The sequence below is a fragment of the Zonotrichia albicollis genome, chromosome 13 (genome assembly GCF_047830755.1).
Source record: "Zonotrichia albicollis isolate bZonAlb1 chromosome 13, bZonAlb1.hap1, whole genome shotgun sequence".
Lineage (NCBI taxonomy): Eukaryota > Metazoa > Chordata > Aves > Passeriformes > Passerellidae > Zonotrichia > Zonotrichia albicollis.
Window position 1 is genome coordinate 18432926 of NC_133831.1, and position 12565 is coordinate 18445490.

Genomic DNA, 12565 nt, shown 5'->3' on the forward strand with positions numbered 1-12565 from the left:
TTGCTTATCCAGTGACTCCATATTCAGCTTGGACTGATCAATATATTGATAACCTGAAAAATAAGTAAGTTTACTTGACTTTATTCAGTTATAACTCTCAAAATTCATATTTGGTGCAGCCATATTTATAAGAACTATAGAGGTAACTTATAAAGCAAGGAAATGGTGCTTCAAAGGTAACAATAATGATTATACCACAGGCTGTGGTCCAAGTCAGAAAGAATCACATAACAGGGAAAATATTCCATAAAAAGCAAGGCTAATTATGGTCCTGCTTCTCACTGTTTCCTATGGTGTGGGATCTCAGGGTCTGAATCCTGGGATGCCGGGCCCCCGAGACCACCCTTGGGGGGCCCGGGAGCCCTGGAATGTTGCCAGAAGTGTCTGGTGGCTGGACTTTGACCCTACACGGGAGACGACACCTGTATGAAGATAAGAGGGCCTCACCGGGGTGAAGGGCGAAAAGATTAGCTAATTAGAGGGTGAGAAACAGGGTTTAGGATTTATGTACAGGGGGGTTTAGAGGAGTAAGATGGAGGAATTGGGGTGTGTCCTGCCCTCCTTCTTCTTCCTCCTCTCCTCCATCTTCTTTGGCCACGGTGGCACCTTTGGATTGGTTATTACTGAGAGTACATCGAGTTATAAGAATAGATGGTATTGGGGAAAAATGATAAATATTGTATACGTAACAAGGGGTATAAAGATATGTGGCGGTCCGGGGGACGGCACAGTGTGCCCATGGCTGACTGCTGAGCGGATCTTTGTTCGGCTGAAAGAACATCTTTTAGATAAACAATTAATAAACATAAAAACCGAAAGAAGAACTGAAGCCTCTTCTCGTCCTTCGATACGCGGGCTGCCCCAAGGCCACCCCAGGCCTTTCCAGGCCTCACAAACAGCCGAGATAAACCGGACACTATGGCATTACTCAGCTTGCAGAATTCTTACTGCAGGATTTGTGATCCAAACAAGAGCTTGCCTATGTGACTACAGAGGTTCTTAGGAGTTCAAGGAAAAGGGGAGCATCAGTGGGGAGGATTTGGCACTGGAAGTGAATTTCCTTTGGTTTTATTTGGTTGCCAGTGTCTCAGACATAGCTGTGCTCTCGGTTTGCAGCTGAGCATTGCTTGTCCCGTGCTCCTGGAGGGGCAGCTGGGAGCTGGGCTGGCTGCTCTGGGCAGTGGGCTCAGAAAGGCACCTCCACTGAGCTGCTCTCAAACATCAGTTCTGAACTCTCACAGGCCTGGCACTGGGACACAGGCACTGCTGCCTGTGCATACACAAGTGAAGACAAAGCTTTGAAATGCTAATTGGTGTCTGTCGTGGGGTGACAGCCTTCAGCCTTTATCCCAATATCGTGTGTTGTGTCTGGCAGCTGTGCCTTCCCCCCCCCCCCCCCCCGGCCGTCTTGCTGTGGCCGGATGGGGAAGGGGGGGGGGGGGCAGCACTTTTTGCTTTGGGCTTTTGCTGCTTGGCTTGGCTAGCCGCTTGCTTGCTTGCTTGCTTGCTTTCTGCTTTTTTTTTTTGCGCTGGTTTTTTTTTTCCTTTTTCCCTTTTCTTTTGTTCTCTCTTTTTTACCCTCCCCTGAAGATACTGGACCGGCTCCGGATCTGGCCTGAGAGCTCCAGGACACCCGAAGCCTGCGACAGAAGCTCGGCGCCCTCACAACACAGTCTGGTCCCTTTTCTTTTCTTGTGTTGGGGAGTGTTCTTTTTGTTACTTGTAAATAAATAGGTTTTGTTTTCCACTTTGCTCCTCCGAGGAATTCCTTCCCGAACCCGGTGTTGGGGGAGGGGTGGTTGGAGGTTTGTTCTGTTTTGGGGGGGGGGGGGGCTCCCTTTTGGAGATTTCCCCCTAATTTGTCCTAAACCAGGACAGTATACTTACAAAGTCCCTGTCCACTGCTTTATCTGCAAGACAGAACTTGGTTATTCCAAATGAGAAATTTGTGATGCCAAATAATAAAAGCTTGCAGAAAGAAAAAGTCAAATATCCTAAAGACATTATTTCCTTTGGAGAAAATATACACTTCCACTGTACTATCTCTTAAAAAATATGCAGAAGTAAAGAAGAAATTTGAAAGTAGAAATTTAAAAAGCCAATTAAATTTTTCTAATCTGCTCTACTAGTGAATAATTGCTCAGTGTTGCCATGCATTGTCTATTGATCTGATGTTTATTAAGAAATTGTGCTTGCAGCATTGCTCTCTCTATAAGCTGGCATGAATCAGGTCATTAGGAATATTTTGATTCATTCCAGCTGCATCAAATTTTTTGTTCTCAGAAGTACTGGGCATCTTATTGAAAAAATTTGAATAAAGATGAACTCCTAAGTACTTACTAGTTCCAAAGAAGCTAATGAAAATGAAATTAGCTTATCATCAGAAAACAAGGCTTCCTTTTATTAGAAAGGAAATATTGCATATATGTGTGTTGAGTGCATGAGAAATGTTATACAATGGTTTTTCTCTGGTTTTTTCAGAGCTAACCAGTGGAATACTTTTCCATACTGTGCAGAAAGAAACATGATCAATTCTCCCAGAACACTATTATTGAGTTCGTTGAGAAAGTGTTTATGTCTCCTTATGGGTTCTACTTGAATGTGCTTGTACATACTGAGCAATTTTAAGAAGTTATCAATCTGTACTTTATAAATGAGACATCTTCTTTGATTTTACAGTGTTTCCTCAGTCAAAAAGGCAATATTATAATGTGCACAGAATGAACCTTATCATGCATAGAATATCTCTCACTGAACAACTCCCAAAGACATAGCTTGTTCTACATTTTTCATGTAGAAAATTAACATTTTCATTTTGGTGCATATGACTATCAGAAATTATGATGTTGTACACTAAGTACTTATTTTTTTAACTTTTTTTTTCTCCCAGCCTGCATAGTACTATTTCAATGAAAAATTCAAGATGCCATGGCACAAGACAAATGCCACTTACGCAGCTGAAGTCAGATGTAAGAGGTAACTGAAACAAATTCCTTTGAGCTGCATTGCAACTCCCCTTGTCTTTCCAAAAGAGCAAAGTGTACTGTAAGAATCAGGTTTTGTTGCTTCAGTCTCTCTTGATAATGATTCTAATTAGTGTTGTGATAATTAGATACAGATGGTTTGCAGGTGGGGAATGCCAGGCTTCATCTTTTCTAAATTGCTCAATGTGTCACCTGTTTGACAAAATAAAGAAGCTGTGGGGCCTGTTGATGTAACTGAAAGATTCCAGATAAATTCCACTGGTTTTTGATCTTAGCAATTACTTTAGAGAGCAACTGGTGTAGTAGTTGATATATTCAGAACTGTGTGCAAACATCTTCAGGAGAGATGACAAGTCATTTGATGTGATCTTCCTCTGATTGTACCATTTCTCTTCTGCCCCCAGTCCTGGGGAAAACCCTTCCTCGTGCTCATCCTCCTCCTTCACAAGTTGATAAATCACTTGGTGCACAAGACATGAGGGATAAATGAAAATCCTCTTCAGCAGAGCCCCTCATTGAAATAGCTGGGCATTCTCTGTAGCTTTTAGATCCTGAAATCAGTGACTTCATCTATGTATTGGTGGTGACAGAGTTCCAATGAGATTTGCACTGTCTCTGGAGGCTGGGGGAGGAAGAAGACTGAAAGCTATTGCATCTGAGTCCTCACTTCATTTCCCAAGACAAAACAATTTCCATTTTAGTTGTGTTTCATGCAAAGGAAATGTCTTTAGATATGTTGCTTATCAGATGTGAATTTATAAACAAAATAAAGTGGGAGAGGGGAATTGCTATCTGGAGCTGGCTGCATTTCTTGTAAGGTGATCTAGAAAATCTAAACCCAGCCCTTCTTTACCTCCAGGCTTCTATTCAGGGCACTGCTCAGTTTTACAAGAAAAGGTTTCCTCTTGTAAAATGGCATTTAAAAAGTTAGCTTCACTTTCTAAAAAGTAACCTGATTAAGCTTTGCAATGTTGATTTATATTGTTTGTTTTGTAATCTTTTTTTTATCCAAAATTGCCACTGTCTGGAAGCCCACACTTTGCAGAATTCATTGGTGTATGATTCAGCGTGGCCTTTAAACCTGAGCATTGCATTGTTCCTTGTTAGTGTGGGCTGTCAGAATCCAGCTCTTTGGCAGTGAAATGACTCCTTGGTACCAGCAAAGAACACTTAAAAGGAGGAAAAAAATTCTTTAAATGACTGCATGAGATGATTTTTAAGTAATGAGATACTTTGCAGTATCCTACAAAGACAGACATGGAATGTTGAAAGTCTGTCTCCTGGATTTTTCCCTTAGGAACTGAGCCATCCACAACCATCCCTACTGGTATCTGAATGCTAAAAATGTTACTCAAGAAATGGATTTCAGTCCCCTACTGCAGCTGAATACATCTAACTCTGTATTGGCACACTGAGATTTGTTGAGTCATATTTATCTCTGCTAAGCTCTTTGACTTTCCATAGTCCAAGTTTGTTTGAACTGAAATTGCCTTGCTTTGAACTTTTTATATTGCAAAGCCCTTTTTACTTGTTTGTTGTTTTATATAGGAGATAATTCTGCTTTGATGACCCACTTGATATGGCAAAATATTCTTGTCACAGGGTAGTCAGAGCCAAGGAGGGTCTTGACCCAAGATGGCATTTCTGCCACAAGGCAGTGTTTAAACACATGGACTTCTCATTAGATATTCATGTCACATCCACCAGGACTGTCACCTTTGGATCAAGAGTGAAATTCAGTTCTGGCTGCAGATAATTGCTTACATACTAGGCAGAACTGAGAGATCAAAGATCAGAAGTCAAAACTTGTCAGATACCTTTCCTTCTGTATTATTCCTTTTTCCCTCTTTGCTGTTGCAAATACCAAGAAATTACGCAAATTGAGCTGCATTACACAACTTTATGGAAATCAAGCATATTAAACATTTCAGAAGTTTAGATAATGCCAGGTATTAACACAATCTAAGTAACAGAATTATTAAGAAACATTTCTATTGTTCCTTGCTTTACCAAGAACTTTCATTCCCTGCTATGAGACTGTCTCCTGTTTTTCATGCACTCATAATATAAATTCTCCCTGCCAGGACTCTCTTACCTGGATGTCTGTGAGGGGGCATTGCTGTGACATAGCTCTGCCCAGGCCAGACAGCTTGTGGCTGTGTGTCCTGTGTATCTGTCCATCTGTCTGTCTCACTGGGAGTATTGCAGCCAGAAACTCCCTGAGTTCTTGGGGTATTTATTCAGCTCCTTGAGAGGTTTTGCAGCTTGCAGTGAGGGCTCTGATCCTGTAGCTACTTTGCTGCTGGTGCCTAAGCAGCCTGCCCAATTTCATTTAACAAAGCTCTCAACTTACCAATGTATGAAGTGCAGACCTTGCTTATTGTTGTGTACTTAATAAAGAGGAGTTATAGCCCAGGCTGAGGTGGATGGAAAGTGTGGGGTTTTATTGCAGATTCAGTAGTCCCTCTTGCAGAGTAAATGTCAACTCATATTGTGGATTTCTCTGCAACAGCTCTGAAGCCACAGCTTTTTCAGTCCTTGAAGCAGACTAAACTGATATAAGTCCCTACTTGGGGATGTGTTTATTATTTGAAATAAAAATATTGTTTGGGTTTTTTTGCATTTTATGAATAGGGTTATATGAAGGGTTTTTAAATGTCTATTTATATTATCACAAATACTTTTCCATTTACTCTCCCTCTACAATACTGAGAATATCTTATTCCTCCAACATAGAGGTTTTTCCAAGGTTAAAGAAAAAAATTTAAAATAACTGTCTTTAAAGCATTCTCCATTATGGTGCAAGGTGGTCCAGGAAGACACCATTATCCTTGGAAAATGTACAAGCTTAAAAATAAGCATTGATTTGGCAGGAGTTATAACCTAATTTATTTTATCCTGTACTAAATTTCATTGTGCAGCTGGCTGATCAGCTGTGGCCTGATGATGCCTGAGAGGCACAGTGCTGTGCTATGGGCCATATTTCCATCTTTTCCTTGACTCTCCTCATTCTCTTTTAGAATTCTCTTTTAGCTCCTGAGGGACAGGGAAATGGCTATTCTTTTGTTTTGGAATGAATGTGATTCTCCTTGGACTCCCACACAGGAACTAGACATTAGAGGATCTAACATGGTGGTGTCAAAAACCCTGTAAACCTCCTAATTAGACACGTCTTAAGTGTGAAACAATCAAACTTGGGGTTCTGCCCACCTCCCAGAAGTCGGCAGAGAGAGAAGCTGCTGTTTCACCACTTCATTATCACCCAGTGCACTGAATAGGAAAACTCTGATGTCACCCAGTTGCCATGGCAACACCATCCTTGCTTATCTCTGTTTCTCTGGCAACAATCCCTTACTTTCTGCTATATTCACACTCTCTTTGTTACCATAAAATTCCTTCATCGTGGTTTATACATTCACTGACACCAGGTCATCCCTTAGACTCAGGCTATGACTTACTCATACAGAGGATTACTGGACCTTTATCATTTCTCATTAATTTTGGTAGGTTTTGAATCTGGAAAGGAAAACCAAGCTGTAGCCTTTAGAGAGGCGTGGTAGATTCAATTTCATTTTATAGTCTGTGGATACATTTCAGGCTGTAGGGGTCTTTGTTTCATTTGGGAGTCACCCTGGTTTGAAGTTAGAGACCTGGGAGTCCTTGGGAGAATTTAATGTCTGTGTTCCAATTGACTGTTCTCCCTCAAAAGTGGATAAAATGCACAATCTGAAATCACAAGGTACTTGAGGAAAGAAGCCAGAAGTGATACTTCAGGGCTGGGATTCTGTGAAGAGTTCCAGTGAGTGTAGAATCAATTACAAGATAAGAATCTTTATCCAGGAGTCTGGATGTGTAACATTTTAAGTTAGAAGAGACCTCCAGAGTTCCCCATCTGTTCTAACCCCTTGCTCAAAGCAGATTGAGTTAGATCAGGCTGCTCAGAAAAAAACTTCAGCTCATTTTGCACACTTTCAAGGATGGCAGTTCCATAAACTCTTGGGGTGATTGTCCTAGTATTTGACACATCTGATTTTTTAAAAAGCTATAAAAAAAGGAATTTCCACTCTTCCAACTTTGCACCTCTTTGTCGTCCTGTTGTTGTGCACCTTTAAGAAGAGTCTCTGTCTTCTCTGCATCCTCCCACCAGGTCCTTGTGTCCCTGACCATCACAGTGTCCTTCCACTGAACACACTCTGGTGTCTGTCCTGCAAAGCCACAGCTGGATACAGAACCCAGATTCAGACTCAAAAGTGCCAAATAAAGAGGGAGAGGAGACCTTCCCTGGCCCCTCCAGCTCCCTCAGCCTGGGCTGCAGGAGGCTTGCTTTCTTCTGCAGGGGTGTGTTTGTCACTTGTGTTCACCTCTGCACCCCCCAGGACCCCCAGGTCTCTTCTGCAGGGCTGCTTCCTGCTCAGTCCCCAGCTGTGTTGGTCATGGACTGGCTGCATTCCACACGGCCATTCTTTGCTGTGAGCCACTGGAACACATTGTCCAGTGAAACTGTGGATGCCCCATCCTTGGAAGTGTTCAAGGCCAGGTGGGATGGTCTTTGAGCAACCTGGATTAGTGGAAGGTGTCCCTGCCCATGGCAGATGGTTGGAACTACAACCAACCACAAAATCAGTTCTTTAATGTCCCTTTCAACCCAAACTTTCCATGGTTTTATGAAAAAAATTGCACTTGATTTTGTTGAACCTTAATGTTGTTGTCACCACATTTTTCCATGTTCCCCAGGTTGCCCTCAGAGGCAGCCCTGCACCCCAGGGTGCTGACCCCTGTTTGTGCTCACCCACACACCTGCAGAGAATGCCAGGCTGTTAATGAAGATGTTCCACAGGTCCCTGGGGATCTATTTCCATTTGTGACTGGCTGCCAGCTGCACCTTGTGCCTGGCACTCCAACCATACAATTTTCAGTGCACCTTGTGTCCACTCACCCAGCTGACAAGTCACTAATTGGGGATAAGGAGTCTGTCAGCCCTTGATAGAGTGGAGATGTACAACATCCACTGCCCTTGTTCTCAGTAGCTGTCACCCACCCTCCTGAGCTGTGATTTGAGCAGGCATGCTTAGCCTGCTTGAAGCCTGTAGCTACTAGGGACAACCAGTGGGATTCAGAATCAGAAGATGAAAAAGCCAGGAGAGGTTTACTTCTTTCTCTCTCCCTCTATACATTGTTTTTTGTTACAGTGGAGGATCTTCTGCAAGCAATGAGGGGAACCAGAGAGGAGGAAAGAAAGAGGGGGGGAAATTATTACAAAGAATTTTCAGAACAAGTTAAATATTTTTCTTTCTATGGCTAATAGGTTGATAACAATGTTTCATAACTGAGTATTAATATTCATGATGAACTATTGAAAATTAACTGATCTGGTTGTTGAAGAGGAGGTAAAGAAACTTGATATTGTTGGTAGCATCAGTTTTGGTCATCCCTTCCCAAAGATTAATTTGAACAGTTACAGAAAAAATGGCTATGCCAACATTCTTTTGAGTCTTGCATGTAAGTATTTCTGTTAATTTCAGTGACAATTTATCAGTTGGTATTCTACAAGCAGACTTGCAACTTGCATTGCATTGTGTTTCCATGGAGACAGACATGTTTATGTTCATGTAATACATGGCAATATTAATCACTGGAGACATAAACTGACTATTCCTAAAGTTCTTATCCACAGCTTTTACATTAGCTCTTTGCAGATTTATGGATTGATGGATACTGCATATTTATGTTGTGTCAGCACTGGAGCAGTTTATCATTTAACACTTATCTCACTGAAGAGTAATATGTTCTCTCCATATTAGGTAATTTTTGAAACACTTGTATATAATAACATCCATTCTCTATAAATTTATAAAGACAAATTTGAAAGAGCTTCAAAACTGATTACTTCCTTTTAGGCAGAGAAACTACTTTGTCATTTCTATTATTATTGCTCTCTGATAGTTTCAGTGTTCTGTCACTGTCTGAACGATCACTGCAGCCTCATGATGGTGTAGAGGGGATACAGAATCCCTTAACCCAGCAGTGCCAAGGCCCCAGCAAACCATGGCCCCTAGTGCCCCATCTGTGTCTGCTAAGTGCCTCTGGGGATGGTGGTTCCACCACTTCCTGGGCAGCCTGGACCAATGCTTCACAACCCTTTAGTGAATCATTTTCCCCTAATATCCAATCTAAACCTCCTCTGATGCGGCTTGAGGCCATTTCCTCTTGTCTTGTTACCTGGGAGAAGAGGCCAACTCCCACATCACCAAAAAGTCCTGCCAGGAAGTTTTAGAGAGCAATAAGGTGCTCCTGAGCCTTTTCTCCAGCTAAACTCCCCCAGCTCTCCCAGCTGCGCATCAAACTTCTGCCCCAGCCCCTTCCCCAGCTTTGTTGCCCTGCTCTGGACATGCTCCAGCCCCCAGTGCCTTTTGCAGAGAGTGGCCAAAAATGAACCCAGTGTGTGAGGTGTGGCCTCACCAGTACCCAGCACAGGGGCACAGTCACTGCCCTGGTCCTGCTGGCCCCACCACTGCTGATACAGGACTCAGTGAAACAGCTTCATTTCTTGAACACAATAGATGCTTGCTGTCAGTGTATTTCTAAGTGAATTGTGTCTGGGAATTTAACTCCACTAGAATTCCTTTCAGTAGCTCAGTAGCAGTTAAGGTTCCATATAAATGGAACAAACAGAGCCAAAAAGGAAACAAAAAAACCTACATGTTATTGTTGACACTCTGTCTATCAAGTCAAAATGAGCATTTGAAGTCATTCAGCTCCTAATGGGAGAGATTAATATCATCTTTCCTTTAAGCTCCTCTCCATGTAACACTCTATTTTTCCAACTTTCATCATGGAATTAGAGGTTTCCAAGAAGCTAGTTGTGGATTTTCTTGCTGATGAGCTAGTTTCATGGGGTTTTTTAGATATTTCTGTGCTAGTTTCTCTTACTGGTTTATGATCACTAATACTGGTTGAGGCATTAAGGATGTGTTTGTATCCAATTGCTAGAGCTATTAAATGTAATATTTCAATGACTACTCTAGAGCCTGTCTGAGGGCAACTTTTATTGTACTTTTAATGTCCTTCTATTCAGGAGAGGCACTTGGCACTGCTCCAAAGGACTGCTGGTGAGAGAACATTAGAGCTGTCATCCAAGTATGGTCCTGCACCTCTGTACCCAGTGATCTTCACCCTGCTGTACCCACAGGATTTAACAGAGCAGGCAGAGGGACTGAAGCATATCAAGTTGAGCATTCAAAGTTGAGTTTGTACCAAAGAAAATAAGCTGCTGTCTATATGACAAGGAGCCTGGAGAGGAACAGGGGAGATATTGTCTAGTCTGAGACATTAAATTGAACATTTGCTTTGGAAAAAAAAAAAAAGTAAGATTAATCCAGGGAGAATTGTCTCTGGCATCCAGGGCTTGGCTTTTTAGAAATAATTACAAAAAGGAAATAAATCTGATTCTTGCCTATTGCATTTTATGACCCTTATGTGTTAGTCATTGTTCTTGAGTTGGGAACAGAAATAATAGTTGAGAAGCAAGCAGAATTTATAGTTCTGAACAGCAGTCTTGACAGTTTCTCAATAAAAAGCAATTCAACAAATTGCCAACACTTTTCCTGATCAGAGTGCATAATGCAACAGTTAAGTGACATCAGGCTCAGCAGGGAGGTAATCAGCATCCAGCACATAATGATCTCTGAAATTTGGTGTGTGTCTGCTCTGTCACATGGGCAATTGGTGTCATCCCATGTCAGTTTGGTTCCTTGCCCTGCAGCAAGACTTTTGAATGTAAAGAACATCTTACAGGAAAAATAAATGAACCAATCACTTCTCAACCACCTCCGTTCTTGCCACGTGTGGTTAAGAGAAGAACTCGAGAATTTAAAGTACAGCTTAGAACTTACATTTGTACTTCATGTTACCATGAGTTACATTTCTTATCAGAAACTTCTGAAGTATTTATTCAGTCTATGAATTTTGTGTTTTGCTTCTCTGAGTAGCAAGAAGAGTACATTCTGGTTAATTGAACTTCCTCAGTTGTTTTTCCCCTCTTTTTCTCATGTGTAAAAGATGCCTGAACAATTTAACACTGTCTTAGCAATATTTTCCTTTGTGGTATGTGTGGTATATTTCAGATTGCTTTTGCTTTGGTTTGGTTCCTTGGGTCTTTTTTTTTCAAAGGTCAATTACCATGACAGTGGGATCTTTTCATCCTGGAGGAGCATTTAACAAAGACTGTGAAATATGCTGTAGATTGGTAGATGAATTAATTAATTATAACTACAGAAATCATATTTCAGTTAGTACAGTTGCATTTCTATAACTATACATAAATTATAAAACATTACTTAATTATTGCAGTGTTATGCTGCTTTTAATTTCCCAGCATATTGGGACACCAAATCCAAGGTGTTCAGGATTTGTCTAGATTTGTAATATTAAAGCAAAGTCATTGTCACATTTGTGTGTCTTCAGTTGTTGGGTTCTTCAGTATCCCTGCTGTGCTTTGCAGAGCATCTGAGCAGATTTTCATGCACATCTCTCTCTGTCCATGATTAAATGCTGTCACTTGAAGTGGTGGTTGCTCTTTATGTATCTTGGGTGGAGATTTTGGAAAGTTGTTCTGCTGCCCAGCTGTTTGGCTTTAAGTTAGCAAGGTAGCTTTTACAGGCTTGCTTTGCAGCCAGGGCTGAAGACAGAGAGGATGTGAATGGTGATCAATACCCTGATTCAGGCTTCCTCTCTAGATGATCCTGGTTTTCCATGAATGCTGCAGGAGTCTGGGGAGATTGGCAAGCCATATGAAGAGCCAAAACAGTGCTGTGAGAATATTTTCCTCCTTTACTGCATATTAGACCTGAAAGCATCTTCAAACCTCTCTTTGGCTGTACAGATGGTCTCAGAGCTGCATTTCAGCTCCCTCTGCTGAAAGGAAAGAGGTGTGAAACACGAGGGCTGGCTGGGGAAATAGCTGGTGAATCATTTATAGGATTCTCCCTTGTTTTTTTGACATAATTATGACTGCTCCTCTGAGTGCATATTCAGGTTGTCTGACTGGAGGATTGTGTTCCTCAGTGCTCAGGAGTTGCATTCTACAATTGCTTACTCCTGTCCTCCATGTGTTTCTCAAGCTGTTGGCTTGAAACAGGTGAATTTTTAGTTACTCTTTGTGTAAACACACCCAAATGTCTGAAAATGCTGTAGTAAATCATCAAGGTGGCATTTTATAGCTACTGTGTATTATTTTAGACCACATCATACTATTGCTGTTACTTCAGCCTGCAGTTAAAAAAGCAAGATGACAGTGTAACTGTTGAGAGAAAATGTGTTATGTAATGCCACTTTTGTTTGGCAACATGGAAAGCCAAGACAATTAACATGTGGCACCTCCTTTACAGAGTTTGTGTAGCTGTATTTTTAAAGTACTTGGGTGAGACTGGGCATATAAAGCATTTTTAATATGCTTCAATCTTGTAAAAAAAGGAAATTTAAAAGGAAGAAAGGCCAAAGTTGCTGTTGATAAATTGCTAGAGGTGGCTGAATGGATCAAAAGAAAACCATTTGCTGGTTAAAATACGTGGTCATTTAGATAA

At 41.4% G+C, this 12565-nt stretch overlaps 1 long non-coding RNA gene across 1 annotated transcript; it reads left to right on the forward strand.

The window, feature by feature from the left end:
• Positions 1 to 1552: 1552 nt before the first annotated feature.
• Positions 1553 to 10171, forward strand: LOC141730830 (uncharacterized). The gene is made up of 3 exons (XR_012582541.1): positions 1553 to 1672; positions 2891 to 2976; positions 10060 to 10171. It is a non-coding gene; the product is annotated as an uncharacterized LOC141730830 (long non-coding RNA).
• Positions 10172 to 12565: the final 2394 nt, after the last annotated feature.